We start from the raw sequence: 15,846 nt of genomic DNA on the forward strand, positions 1-15,846 counted from the left end.
GCTTTATAACCTATTTGTTACATTGTGACAAAATAACCTTTTATCACACGAAACGTGCCAGTTCTTCCCCTGGACGCGTTTCACGCGCACGGTTGTGACGGACGTGTGTAGGCCTCGTCTTGTGTGCATTTCAACAAAAAAAAGTTTTGGTATTTTCTGAACCTGAAAGGGGGTCGTGACTTCTCCAAACACAGTTTTCCGTGTTTTTCCCTTGGCAATTAGAGCGGCTTTACCATTACAACATACTATCGCTATTGTTGTTGTTTAGGGTCAAACCCGAGGCCTTTTCTCTTTATTAGCTAGTTCATGCTACCACAACAGCGCTCCAATCTCACAGCATTACCTCTGAGGATTTGATTTTCTTGGACCAATAACACAATTCACAGATTAATTTGGTGAAGCAGTGCTTCCTTTTCTTTTCTTTTTAATTTAACTGACTCGAATTAACTCGACACAAGTATTGACACTCGGCCTATATGACGGATACATTAGATATTTTACTGCATTTTAACAGCTGCATCTGTATTTTAGCCGTAAATGCTTTGGTTACATTTGAAATACTTTGTCACGTTAAACGCAGCTGCAACTTCTTCCATCATGCAATCACTCAAGACATAGCCCTACCAGATCCTCCCTTTGGCACTTCTTTAGTATAAACAAGTTATATTAGTTTATTTTGATGCATTGTATGCACTCTGGCACCTTATATACATTAACAGTACAAGAAAATTGCTTTGTGAATCAGCTCATTTTCATCGTTGGATTAGAAAGTGTTTGGCGGGCCGGAAGTCTGTGGTACACGGTCACACCAAGGAGTAAATGATTTACAAAACAACTGCAGATACTTCCAATGAGCCCTTTCCTGTAAATTTCAAACAGTGTTTGTGAAAAGTTGTCATATGCATAGTGAAGTTGTTTGTCAGAGCTACTATAATCGTTATGTTTACTGTCCCAGAACTGACTGATCCCTCACACACATTCAGTGTTACACCTTGCAGTGACACTGGATGAGTAGTAATAGTAAGTAATGCATAATTACTGGGGACAAAACGCGTCTTTCTCTGACATTAATTTTCCATGCTGGCAGTGGGTTATCACTGTTTAGAGTGTGATTCTTTCTGCTCATTTGTTGTGCACTTGGGGGAGAAAATGTTATAGCCGACAGCAGCGGCGATGCAAAAGCAAATCGCTTCAGTACCACATAGATGAGTGGACATCTCTGTTATTGATATTTCAATTACAAGGCCCGCAACTTGAGCGGGGGGATGTTTCTGCAGAGACCACAGGTCCAAATGGAGTGTTTTCTTCTGAAAGTAGTAAAGCTGAAATCTAGCCCTTAAGGCAGGATTTTCACAGGGTTTTCTTGCATTTATAACAGATTAAAGTCTAATTAGATGTGGAGGAAGTCCAAATCCTGGTTCACTTACTTGTTGTGTGCATCCTTCTAGTTTTAGTGAATGCCTTTATCGGTGGTTATCCCACACAGCTGATTCTTTCTTTCTTCCATTTGTTTTGTGTCAGCAGTGACACTGATGAGAACTTCTGCATCACTTGAGAAAATCTCTGAAAACCGTGCGTTATCTTTAACGACAAATACGTTAAACACGAGAAACCGCTTTCTACTTGTTGGGGGTTTTTGATACCCGCACCACCAGCAGCTCCTTCCCGTTTGTTATTAGGTTTATCAGAACAGGTAGTGACACACATATTAAGAAAGAGTTGTGTAAGGGAAATGAATACTGGCCGTTATATCATTGTATTTAGTAGTATAGTATTTCACACATGGTGAACATGTACATTATTTGTTGCGTTTAGTACCTTGTAAAGCAGAAGTGAATTCACAAACGAATATTCAAATTTCAAAAATCCCTATTTTGGCAATCCGACGAGTGGCCTAGAAGAGAATGAAATCTAAAAATACGGATTAACCCAACCGTGGGTGTTGTGACCAGGTTTCCCATCCTGTGAACGGTCTTACTGGTTTGTCACAGGAGGTTGTGTAATCCACAGAAGTGCTGACTATTCTTTTTTTTTGGCGTATGACAAAGTGCTCAAACGTTACCGATGTAGCCACCAGCTGTTTTGAGTCGATGCCTAAAATACACGGAGAAGTTTATTGTTTTCTAAACTAGAAGTCGTGCAGCCGGTAATGAAGCGCTGTGATTTCAGGCTGGAAAGGATCAGTGGGCTCTACCTGTAGGGGTGGAATCTAGGAATTGTTTCGGTGTTTGAATGTAAGTCGTGTTGCATTTGATGGCAATCGCACGACGAAGTCTGTTTGCGAAGTTTCCTGTCGTGTTAGTCAGTTCACTGTATTCACCTGGAATCGCACACATTTCAGATCAGAACAAAAGGATGCACTGATCCGACTCCTTCACTCCCGATACCAATACCAGCACCGACACCCGCGGCGCTGGTATCGTCATAGGCTGTCAGCCTCACTGTGTGGAAGGGATTCTTCTATGTGTTAGACAGCATCAGGCTTGACCTAAACATTGCTTTCCTAATTATGTTAAACAAAATCGAATTAATACATGCATAGATATAAAGGTACTGAATGTTTTTCAGCCACAGTACAGCTAGCCTTTTCTCTACCTCGGCTTTCACTTTTGAACCATATGACACACTAGCTTCTTGATCTCCATTCCAGATGTTTGCTCTACTTGATTTGTCTCCCAACGCTTATTCAGGGTCTGCTCAGATGGTGGTGACACATATCAGACTGGTTTGAAATGATGATCAATTACTGCAGAATCTACATTGCCAACCAAATGCCTCTAATTGTGCAGTCAAAGTTATATGCACAACCGCCAAACCATTTCTCACAGAGATGCTGATGAATTAATTGATGAAGAATTTGATTGACAAGCAGAATAATCCTTTCCTGGTAATCAGATTACAGTCGGTGAACTGTTTTCAACCCCTGATGAACCCCTTTCAGCTCTCTTTCATGAGTCTCCAGACTGAGCAGCAGTGGACTAGAAGCTGGGAGCCCCTGCTTACCTGATTTACCACTCAGGGCAAAGTTTGCCCCCGAGGCTCTGCTGCTGATTGGTGGAGCTCAAAGGTGAAAGCAGTTCAGCAGGCCTGCCTGTGAGCAGCCTCAACCATCAGGGGCTCGACACAAGCTAGAAAATGCTGCCTTTCTATTTGTAACCAATCAAGTAAGTGAGAGACCTCTTAAACATCACTTTAACCTGATGTTGACCAATCGGGTGAGGTTTTATTGAAGAGGATCAGTGTTTCACAATCTGAGTGACAGATTAAAATCGGATGTTTTTCTTCCGTCTCTGAAACAACTAAGTCATGTATGCATTATGTACGACACAGCCTTGGAAATTGATTCATTTGTTGTTTCAGTCCAAATTCTCTGGGAAAGAGTCGACACTTCCTGTCCATTAATGTCTCATTCGGGGACAGCATGATGGTATCTAACCAAAAAAATATTGCTTTTGTAGGACTTTTCCCAGCCTCAGTTTGTCATAAATGTATCTGCTGGGGTTCTCCATTTCATTGACACTGCATTTTCCATCTGGTTCTCTGGTTCCTCTTTCATTTCTCGTACCTTTCGATCTGGGATTTTTTTTTAAATTTTTTGTCCAGGTCCATTTGTCAAAAACAAAACGTCAAAAAAAAACAGCTTAGAGGCTGGTATCGTCACGCCAGATGCAGAGAGGAAGTTCCAAGGTTGTTTTCAGCATCACTCTGTTAAGTGTGACAGTCCATTGTGATGTGTGTAATACATGGTAAGATTATATATAAAGACAAATACATCAATCTATCTGTCCATCTATCCATTCATATATATACTGTATATATATATATATATATATCAGGGTTCCCACATGTCTGTTGAATCAGACTTCCACAGAGGGGAACATATTAGTGTATGCCACGATACCCGTCTGTCATACCAGCTGGATCATCACTGAAAAAGTCCTGGAAAATGTTGGAAGAGTGGAAATCCTGTATATATATTTTCAGTTTATTACAACTGCGATGAAGATGTAAAATTATATTTCCTATCCCTAATTTAGCTGGGCAGTTCCTCGGTTCTTTCCTCCCGTTGCACATGGCTATATGGATGGACCACTCTAATCCCTGCAGTCCATTGGCTTGTACCCACTAGAAGAAGATAAGGATTATGTTGTATTCGTCCAGCCCTTAATAGGGCCTCAGCGCTGCGGTACACGGCTGCTGTGTAGACCGGAAGAAGGAAAATATTGAACCCTGGAGGTCCTCATCTGATGGCTGTAAAGGGAGATTGAGGATGAAACTCTATCAGCTGAGGGAAAATACATTCACAGCATACAATACTTGTGGCCATGAGCCTTCACATCCGTCTGTCTGATTGAACGCAATTGTCACTTGCAAAGTGTAAGAGAAATGTTTATGTAACTAATGTGACGGGGCAGGCAAACGAAAACGGAGGCATAGCTCTTTGATTAAGTAGAGGATTCATTAAATCTGCTTAGCAAGTGGAACAGAGAACAAACACTCACTTTCTGTTGAACCCCCGCCCCCCACATGCTTGAAGAAACAAACAAAACGAGCAAGTGGAACAGGATGCAACAGAGGGCTACTTGTGCAGCATTAGCCTCTCAGGCTAACACTGACAAAATGACTGGACTGTGTCCTGGCTGCCACAGCGACTCGGCTCGGCACTGCTGTTGTGTGATCTGCCACAGCTTGAAAATGGATTGCATGTGCCATTAATTATTTAATGTCCATTACAAACAAATATCCATTAAATATTCATATCTGTGCTACTACAATAGTTATCCTCACCACTTTTGTCCCAGACACAGACTATCACCATTGTGTTAGATGTAGGCGTATCAGTTGCAACGTAGCCGAATAGCTAAAAGTTCTGCTGTAAGGACTCCGCAAACGAGGTGAAAGCCCTTTGAGTCTCATTTTAATCGGCCGAGCTTTGATTGAACCCACCGGGGATACGTTTATTTTCAGTTGAAAAGCCTTTACGAACCAAACTGGTGTTTAGGGCTTTGTTTCCAAACACAATAGAAGTGAAAATGTTTATGTCTCCGTCTTCTTCTGGATATTTATAGAGGGCAGTGAGCCTGAAATCATGTTGTTGCATCACAAAGACCAACACAGCCACAAAAACAACACAGCCAAGTGAGAGCAGAGCCCTCTGACAGTTGACGCATGGTAAACATGTCACCAGTGTTTTGCAGCTTCACATTAGTGTCTTTGTCTTTATTTTACACAGTTTTCATTATTATATTTGTGTGTCATCCATCTTTATGTGACAGCAGTTTCTGAGAGTCTTGAAAACATGAATTACACATATCACAAGTAAAGAATGATCGGCCATACGTGTTGTTTCAGAGTCCTACAAATCTATGTATAAAAGATGCATATGCACAAATACCATGCATTCGCCATTTCCCACAAACAGTTATTTATAAAAGAAGCATGTGTGGTGAGACTGTGCGCTCCTCACATACCTCAGACCAGGCGTGAAATGATAAGAGGAGCTCGGCGATAAGGAGACACAAGGTGAGAGTCGTAGTCTTGTAGTAAAACATGGTCGTTTCTTTGCCAAATTCCCTGATTGCATCACAGAAATCAGTAACATTTACAAGCTTCATTTTAGATAACTTCAAGAGTGGTGCGTTGTTATCGTTCTTTATATTTACATTGGTGCCACTCTTTCCCCGTGACACACAAGTGACTCAGGGCGTTTCTACGTCAATTACTGGCCGCCTGTGGGAGGGGAAATGGGGCTCATGCACAAACGATCGAGCTGTATAAAACAGAATTAGGCGCACGCACAGCTTTTATTGTTTTATGCATCCCTGTTGTCTCTGTTGCCACATGGTCAGCAGTTGTAAGTAGCATCTGCATCAGAACAATGCAGGTAGTTTGGTCACTTTCACTCACGTATACGGTTCCTTTCACAGCAGATCGTCACTCGTTTGTCATGTAAACTAGATACTTAGATACTTCCATGCATACGTTTGAAGGTAACAAGTATGTTATTGGTTGAAACACATTTGCATCTGTACTGGTACATCATAACAAAATCACAAACATTTTCAGGAAGTGAAAAAAAAAAAGTGTTTCAGGTACTATGAGCAGATTATGTTTGAATTACGTTGTTGTTATCGTATCCTTTACACTTTAGTTGTCTCCTTAGTGGAGCTCAGCTCTGAGATTGTTGGATGGAATCGGTAGGCCAGAGCCGATATGGAGCGTTTTGTAAACAGATGTGTCTCTCTTTGCCTGGTGCAGCTGTTTACTCTCCTGTGCGCTGGCAGCTCGTGGTGTGGCTGCAGAGAACTGGTTCTCATGCAGACTCGGTTTTTCCTGTTTGAATCTTGGGAACCGACTTGTTTCTGTTGGAATATGATTGTGCTGAGTTGTAAAATGATCCCTCTGTGCCGCTTGTCACCGTGCCAAGTCGAACAGTTTGAAGCGCGGCTATTATTAAGTGCAGATGACGGAAACCTCTCAACTTTTTGGCGAGGCTAATTGTACACATGATCATGTGTTGTTGTTTTTTTACAATTTGTGATTGATCAGGACGGTTTTCATACACATTGTTGGGAAACAGATTCAATTTAAAGAGGGTATTTTCTTTAATCAAATGTCTCAAATACTTGCTTTACATTGTCTCATGTTTCAACTGTTACAGCTAATGACACCAGGCAGTTAAATATAGTGTGTGTCATAAGGCTGCTTTCTATTTCCAGAGTAAAGTTGTAGTCTGTTCTGGACATAAAACAGGGCTGGTAGGAGAACACAGATGGCCAAAGATGGTCTACAACACTAACCAGACAGAATGGCTGCAGGGATCTCGGTTCCCATCAGATTTGTGCGTGCGTGCGTGCGTGCGTGCGTGCGTGCGTGCGTGCGTGCGTGCGCGGTCGATTTGAGAAGACAGACAAACAGAAGTATGATAATGTGCATTCCCCGAATTCTTGGAAAGCAGGGGGAAACTTCTTCAGGCCTACTGCTGCATGCCTATAGATATGTATGCAGGGACATGCAGGCTGTGACGTAGCACAATGGCAATCGATGACCTCGTCGTCACTGTTGTGGACGGTGAGGCGAAAGCGAGCGGGATGAGGATGACCGCAGTGCTTCTCAAAGCAACAGCGCGAGTGCAGCCTCCAGTGAGAGACGCGCTCTGTTCTCTCCCTCTTTCTTTCCGTTCCCAGAGCTTCTTGGCAGCCGCAGACGGCAGGAATGTGAGGCTGCTCTGTGCTCCTCTCTGCCGGTCTCGCTGGGCTGTGAGCGCCTGGTCCTGGGCCGCTGGTCGTTCAACTCGGGCGAGGATGGGTTTGACTTCACTGCACTGCACTGCACTGCGCTGCGCTGCAATGCAATGCACTGGCCGATTGTTGATTCTGCAGTAACGGGAGGGAAGAGGAGCCGCTCCCTGGCGCCCCAGCAAGGCATAGCCGCCCCTTCCTGTGTGAGGTGCTGATGGCTACCAGATGGCGGGTGAAGAGAGGAGGAGAAGGAGGTCCTGTACTCCTGCCTTCTCTCTTTTTCTATCCATCCCTCTTTTTATATTGTTCTTTTCTGTGCTTGTATCCTCTACTTTTCTCTCACAAAACACTTTGTTTCGTCGTCATCTTTATCTTTCTCTCCCCCCTTTTTGCTGCAGCAATTAACTGTTCTCTGAATGAAAGAGGATGAAAGGGAGAGTGGTGGTGATCCTGATGTTGCCAGCCTCCAGGCTTCCTACTAAGTACTGTTTCTCTCGGTGTTACATACCCTTATAGACACTAAACGATGACTCACTTTGTGATAGGTGACTCACTGGAGAATTGTATACTTTAAAAGCCCATTCGTGACGCATACACTCTTTAAGTGTAACATTTTAACATTAAGCTTTATCGTCACTGTGGCTGCAATCACCACAGAAGTGTGCACCTGTTGCGCAGGAGCTGAGGGCTGCATGTGGTGCTCGATGGGCTTCAGCAAAGAAGTCATGAGCACTGACATCTCTGAAAGCCTGCTTCTCACCAACAGGAGGCCCTCTAAACTCAGAGACCACTATCACCTCCTCAGCGGAGTCTCGAGGGTGCAAACATGGTCACGAATGACTTAACAATTAGCTCTAATTGCCTTGTTTGGAGGTTGACCTGTTTGTGCTCTCCCTCAACTAGTTTTAAAGAGACATTAGCTATATTGCATGCTAACATTGAATTTGTCCCGGAAGATCCGCATTTAATCATCTTATCTCATAAGAACACTTTGAGGAGAAGTTTGGCTTAGAGATGGAAAAAAAAAGGCAATTATTTGCTACTGTTGCCTCATTAAAACCGAGCTACTAATTAAGCTTTTATTCTCTATTAAGCCATGAATTGTTTGATCCCTGTTAGAAGATTGTAAAAAGATATTGTACATTATTATATTTTATTTACATTTGAAATATATTAAGTTTACTATCACAAGTAAGAAAACCAGGAAATATAATAATTACATCTGGAAGCCAAACGGAAGCTTTTTGTCATTTTTGCTTAAAATTGACTTCAACAATCAATTGATAATCAAAATTGTTCCTGCTGATCGCCTCCTTGATTAATTGAATACTGGCTTCAGCTCTAAAATGACATGCATCTGTAAAGCTTTATTGAATTGAACAGCAGTGACACTTCACATCACAAGTTACATTTTGAATGATGTTATCAGTGTACACTTGGAAAATGATTGAGCAATGTCATGTTTATGATCCAAAGTTAGTCTGACAAAGAGAAGACATTTCTGTCGGGTGTCTTGTGACCTCGGTCTTTAAAATAACACGTCCTGTTTGTGGGGTAATCTACTTGTTAGCTGGGGTTTATTTGTCAAATGCCTGTCAAAGAGAAAAGTTCCACTGTGTCAATACTACTAGTTGAAGAGGCAGGGCATCAAATACTTCCCAGATGGTTGTACAGATGATTACATCTGTATGAGTCCTTCCCAGGGAACTGCTGTTGTTTTCCTTGGAGAAGTGCAGTTCTCCAGAATGTTGGACGATCAGAGCGATCACGTTTGAGGGAAGCCTTTGAAAGTAGAAATATGTGCGACACTATTTGTTCACATTTAACTCCAAAGGCTCACCTGTCACTTCTCTCTCACACACATGCACACACATGCAGCTGGCACTCTAGTCATGTGGTGCTGTGTGATCTGACCCCAGCCGCTGTGTCTGCAGCCCCTTAATATAGCCCACTGCTGTCATGGTAGTTTTTGCCCCTCGTCCTTTGCTCCGTGAGATGTGCGCACCAATACGTGCGCATGTTTGTCCCGGCATGAGGAACCGGCTGAGTTAGAGCGGGGGGGGGGGGGTCAGCCTGGAGACTAGATGTGAAATATTGCTACTGACCTGTGTAATTTCCCAAGTTACTGTGACTCAGACAGGCCTTCAATAAAAAAAAAAAAAAAGCTGTACTTGTAATTAATTATTATTTTTATGTGGAATTCAATCATTTAATCTAGTTTTACAAATCAGCTTCAGCAAATAGTCGGAGAAAAAAGGAGGGCTCTCTGCTGCTCACCATCGGTCCTGTTCTGGACACCATCCCTGATTACATTACAGTTACTATGGTGCTGTCCGATATCTTCGGCCTGGCCTCAAGCCAGAGGACGTGGTTAAACATGCGCACACACACACACACACACACACACACACACACACACACACACACAGACTATGAGAGAGACACAGATGCAGCAGACCCCCGCTCTCAGAGACTATTTCGTTTCTAGTCTGATTGGAAGCTCAGAGTGTGGAGGACCTCCTCCACTTGTCCACGTCCTTTCCTGGCTGTTGTCTGAACTTTCCCTGGCACTCTGCTCTTCTCTTTACACTTCTTGCTCGTGTGTCTAAAAAAACCTGTGGAATACCTCGACCATCTTTGTCTCAGCTCGTGCCCATATAGCATTCGGATAAACAACTACGAGCTGTTTGGTATCCAAGCACAACTCAAGGTTGGTAATTTGTTTGACTCTGAATCACAATTTGGAAATATAATAATATACCAATTGTTTTTTTTGAGGTAGGAATACAGGTTGTATTGGTAAATACAAGAGGAAATATGAATTTCTAAATTCATAATTGTAGAAAACATGACACTCTGCAAATGAAATTCTTCTGTGTTGTGAAGTCCTGCCCAACACTGGATGAAGTTGTAAAGGGAACTTCCAGCGTCACCCTTTTATGATCAGCAGGATTAGTCACAGGTGTTCAGTGTAACAGACACAGTTGTAGTGTAGCAAAGATTCAAGGGACAACTTCATGAATTATAGCTTTCACAACATTTGTTACATTTAGCCTAAAACCTGCTGAATAGCACAAGTTGCACTAGCTGCTCAGTAGTGGTGTTGGTGCTCTTGCTTGTGTATTAAATATTTGAAGTCCCAGACTACATCTTAAATCAGAACTTTTTTTCTCTGCATATGATTATGTGCCACAGTCTACGTTCTACTGTGTTTATTTCTGAACTATTGTGGACACATTTGTCTGGGCTGCACTGTTTGGCCGCGCAGAGGCAAAGAGGGGCTGAAAGGAGAATTGTTTGAGCCCCTCTCGTCAGCGGTCAAGGAACAGCGTGATCATGCGAACCAAGTCTGCCAGTCCAAAGGAATGTGTTGAATTCTAATGATGATGCTTTGACAAGAGCATGTGACTCAAGAGCAAGAGCTCAGATTGGCGGCGGCGGGGAAGAGAGAGAGAGAGAGAGAGAGAGAGATATGAAAGTTTCAAGGTTGTGGAGGAGCAAAGCCTGCAACAGTTTGACCTCCTGCTTATCTGGGTGAAAAAGGAAACAATATTATAACTGAAAAAGGACAAGGAGATTCTGTGGGAATGTGATAAAGTTGTGTTTTGGGGAGAGTCGGATGAGGCTTTAGAGTCTTTATCTCTCGTGCAGCTTCGGTTCTCATGGCTGAGAGCGGGCTGTCCTCTTGAGTATGCAGATTGAATCGGGCGCTGCGTCCAATCTGGGACATTTTCAGCAAAGATTCTTCTATAAAGGAGCCGAAGTAATGTTGCCGTTAATGCATTAGTCAGGGAATAACACTTGAGTTTCTGTCTGGGCATTTCTTTATTAGAGGAGTTACATATACACACAGTCACGAGCAGCTGGTGCCATTTGACCAAGAAATCAAAAAAGATCAGTTATTTTTTTCATTTTCATGCATCAGTGTGACAAGACTGTCATCTGATCCTTTCTGTGAAGTAGGAAAGAAAACTGTCTTTAAAGAGTTAAAAAAGAAAGAGAAATGCTTTTGTTTATGTTTTGACTTTTATCCGTGTTTTTACAAAGTGAAGAAAAACTGGGCCTGCTGGTTTAAGCACAATGTGCATAACGGATGCTCACCCTCCATGTCTCCACGTCCTTAGCTGAATGCTGTTTCCGACTCTGCAGGGTAATAGGTATTGATTGGTGACCTGGATTCTACCCCTTGCCACCACAAGCCTGTGTGAGTGCATTTTCACCATGCCGGAGGAGCAATAACTATGAATTACAAGAAAGTGAGAAAGATACTTAAGGGATGGAGCACATGTTGCCTTGCCACGATGTGTGCTTTGGGGATCTTTCTTGTGTGCGGACTACATTTGTATGCTTGTCATGAAGGCGCCTTATTAGAATCTGATTTGTATTGTATTGCTGTATAATTGCAATCTTTATCACTAGCAGGGTTTATACAGTCCTTTATTCTCCCAACAATCCGATTTAAAAGCATTAGAATACGTCATGTAACTTGGTGGGAATATACTGGACCGTTTGGAAACGAAGGAGGTTATATACACACTTAAAGTGACAATCCTTTTGAGCTTAGAGTCCCGGGCTGCATCAGATATTTCTATTACATTACTTTTCAGGATTAGGTGCACAGGTCCATTTTTGGTGTGTGTGTTAAATGGAGAAAAGTTTCCAGGAATGTTGACACGAACACCCTAATACTTCAAATATATAGATATTACAATACTTTCATCAGTGGGCCCTCTTCACCAATAGATAGTGACTTAACAGACATGTATTTCAATGAAAGTCTTCGAGAGCTCCACTTTAAAGGGGAACACCACCTAGATTTAGAAGTCGAATATGTTATTTTATCGGCCCGAGAAAGTTCAATCAGTGTTTGTGAACATGAGCTACTATCTCTCAAAGCCAGAAACCAGAGGAGTATATCTCAAAAGTCAAAAACTAGAAATTTGTTATGTCATCAAGTATAAAGTGTGGAACTGCTCCATAGACAATGAATTGGTGGAGATGTTATAGATGCCACTACGAGCACCCAGATGAATGTTCTGAGTATATGTAGTATATACGTAGTAAAGTATACAGGTACATTTTCTGTTTCACAACTGAGAACACAACAATAAAATGTTCATTTGGGTATAAAGGAGCAAACAATCTGTGTCAGTCTCCCATTCATTATCTATGGAGCAGCTCCAGACTTTATTTGTGATGACATCACAAATTTGAGTTTTAGCATTGTAGTTTTTGGATTTGGTTGCGAATTGTTGAGAATTGTTCATGTTTACTAATATATTTGAACTGTCTTGGACCATAGGAATAACATGTATGAGTTTTGAAAATGGACTGCAACGTAATGGACCTTTTTAATAGTTCGTTCAGCAGATTATCGATTATGTCGTCTTTCCTTGCATCATTGAACCTCTGAAGTTGAATAGTGCAGCTTTCACTCCGTCTTTGGTGGCTCATTTTTTGTGTGCTTTTGAGCTTTTTCGGGAATGTTGTGGTGAAGGCTCTTTAGTTTGGGATTGGGGTTTGGTCTTACAGGTTATTTCATTTTAAAGTAGATAAATCCTTAAAAGCAGTTTATGTTTATGTCAACAGTGGTTCCAAAACCGTCCTTTTGGCCTCTCTGTTGGCAACAGAGCATGCGTTATCCAGCAAACGTAAAATGCACAAATGTATAAATGTTAAATGTAATTGGTTGAATAACACAATAGTTCAGACACTGAAAAGGTTAAAAAATGACACCTTTTGATACAATGAGAGCTGTTAGAACAAACCTCCAGACATGCAGGCACACACCCACAGAAGCCAATCCACAGCTGAAATGTTTTTAAAATGCTGACATTGTTTTTTGGTCCGTTTGCGACATGACTTAATTGGAAAAATATTTTGCATCGTTACCCTTGCTGGCTTAAAGCGAATGTGCACGAGGGATTCCACACATTCTTCCCTGAATGTGAATCACTGTGCGGGAATCTCATGAACACACACGCAGCGCACAGCCTCTGAGGTATGTGCTCTCACCACGCACATTCACTTTCAACTGAAAGTGAAGGCGATATCATCTGAATGTGACAACAAGAGAGTGGAGGTGCGTACCGGTTTCTGGGGACTGTTTGAAAAACGGAGGCGTGTCTTCCTAGACTCAACAAGCCTCGGCATGCTCAACAGCTCAGCTCGTAGAACAGGACACCAAACTCGGTTAAAGCAAGTACTAAGAAGAAGCGTGTTGTATTTCTGATCATAAATTTAAAAAAAAATAGTCAAATATAATTTAAAGCAGCACCTGAATTAATGACATTCACTCATTAATTAATTAGATCATTTCCAATATTCGTTGACTGGAATAAGCTAAAGTGTGCTGTTTCATCTCCTGTTCTGCTGAGTAACCAGGGGCCACTTCTTTGAATGCAACACAGAAGTGCATATCAGAGTCCATTTCCTTATCTCCCGTATGGCATCTCAGTCCATTTCCTAGTGGATAGACTCTAGCCGGAGAGGGGGTAATTAGATCATGTCTAAGGAAACCTCTCACTGGCCACTAAATGCAATTTGTAATAATTTTCATTGGACTGATTGGATTAGACTGCTGCTGCTCCCTGCACGGATAACGATTGGGTTACACACACACACACACACACACACACACACACACACACAAACAGAGTGGACTAACACTATTGACAACATTAACAAGGTATACCTACTACCAAGCTTTTTTTAAAAATCTTATTGAATTGTAATCAATCAGAAAGCCTTACAATATACAAACCACACTTTCTGTTGCTTAATTGGTGTGTAATGCATGCGAAGAAAATTGATTTGAACACATCCTCATTAAAGGTATAATCCAAACACTCGCACATAAACACACGTAAGTCCGCGCGCACGCTCACCCACAGATGCTGTTCATGCCCGACCGTGGAGAAGTCATCCATCTCACCTTGCAGTGGTTCCCCTACAGGAAGCAGTGGGAACCATCATGAGTCTGCACTCAACCCACAACCGGCTGTAGTGTGAAACCTTCTGCTTCACGGAGAGCTGCAGGCTCCTATTGAAGCATCTGATGTTAAAATATCTCAGAAGGACCGTATTTATAAAACTATGGATGGACCTGACTTGTGCATGTGCAGGAGTGAATCAAAAGCCACTACGGGAATTCGACGTGGGATGGTGCACCTTTCTTTCTTTTTTTTTTGTTTAGCTTGTGGGCACAGCTCGTTGAGTAGTGACTGGTATTTTTGGTTCTACCCACCTATGCTGGGCCAGCGTATTGTAGGTGTGCTGTAGTGGTGAAGTGTAAAAAGGGGTAGGGGTGGGCAGTTGTTGCCAGGGGAGGTGGTGTGTGTGTGTGTTATTTTCAGTCCATTGTGTCTACTTCCTGCGGGTCAGGGGTTATTGGAGCAGGGTGTTGCAGAATTGACGGAGTAACGAGGAGGGAAGGGAAGTCAGCAGGGTAGGCAGGAAAGTGGCCAGACTCACTCGACAACAGTGGCCGGTCAACAGCTTGCTTACCTTGCTTCTATCGCAATGTTCCTGCTTGGACTCTTCAGAACCAGGTAAAAGGGCCACGAATTGCATTTCAATAATTGGCAAGCTTGTCGTTTAGAATCTTCGTTTGAAAACTGTCGCTGTCAGGGTTTTACAAACGCTGTTAGCTCGTTTCTCTCAGCAGAAGGTTAGAGATGGACTTAACTGTCAAACCGATTCTTCTTGAACATCAGCGTGGAGTGTTTGGGGCGAAAATATGGAAGACAGGAAGTGGGCGGAAATTTGATGACGCAGAACCTCAATACCACCGTAATGCTGTGTTTTGGGGGCATCGGGCTGTCAAAAGCATTGATCCAATGTTACAGATGAATCCTGAAGGGAATCATAGAGAAATGCAATCGGAATTAAACCAAATGGTTACAACGCAGTGTATGAGTGACCCTTGGTGTTAAATAATAAATCGTATAAAGATAAGTGAGAGCCTTGCCCATGCAAAGAAATGGCCATGAGTGCGACCACTTCCAGCGAGTGCAGTGACAGCTCTGGCGTGAGAACGTTGAAATGTTTGCAACGTTGCATTTTTAAATAAGAGATCTTGAGGCCACAGTGACCTGAAAGAATGAGCAAAGTTCATTCTGTGAGTGTGATTACTTCGTCTTCTCTCCAAGCCTTTGTTCTACAATCAGGTGATGCTTGTTTTTTATGGTTAGTGGCAGGCTCAGTGCTGTGTTGTTGTGCCAATGTATTTGATTGATTATTGTAACATTCCCGACACCTGACAGTGTGGAGATATTCATTATGTCTTATTTCACATTCAAATCCCTTTACCGGCATGTCAACAGCTCTTAAACAGCCATTTGAGTGCCACATAATTAGCTCCACTCTGTTGCACTTTAACGTTAAAAAAAACCAAGCATGAATATTACAAAATTCGACACTGATTCCTACGTGAGTTTTATGACATGCAGGTAAGCACGAGGTTTCTTTCAAAGTTGAGCTGTGCAATGTATCGATGCATATTGTGATGGCAGGGCCCCTCACTGTAGACCTGTGCAGTGGTATCTATGGCTTGGTCAGTCTTTCCAATTAACACGATTGGCAGTGTACGTGCACATGGGTTGCC

The 15,846-nt window shown here is 42.4% G+C and overlaps 1 protein-coding gene across 4 annotated transcripts in view; it reads left to right on the plus strand.

Moving 5' to 3' along the window:
- gab1 (GRB2-associated binding protein 1) overlaps nt 1-15,846 on the plus strand; it is a 47,327-nt gene that overhangs the window by 723 nt on the left and 30,758 nt on the right. The gene's annotated exons all lie outside the window — the stretch shown is intronic.

The sequence above is a fragment of the Anarrhichthys ocellatus genome, unplaced genomic scaffold, assembly GCF_004355925.1.
Source record: "Anarrhichthys ocellatus isolate YVR2014 unplaced genomic scaffold, GSC_Weel_1.0 scaffold28, whole genome shotgun sequence".
In the NCBI taxonomy this organism is placed as follows: Eukaryota; Metazoa; Chordata; class Actinopteri; order Perciformes; family Anarhichadidae; genus Anarrhichthys; species Anarrhichthys ocellatus.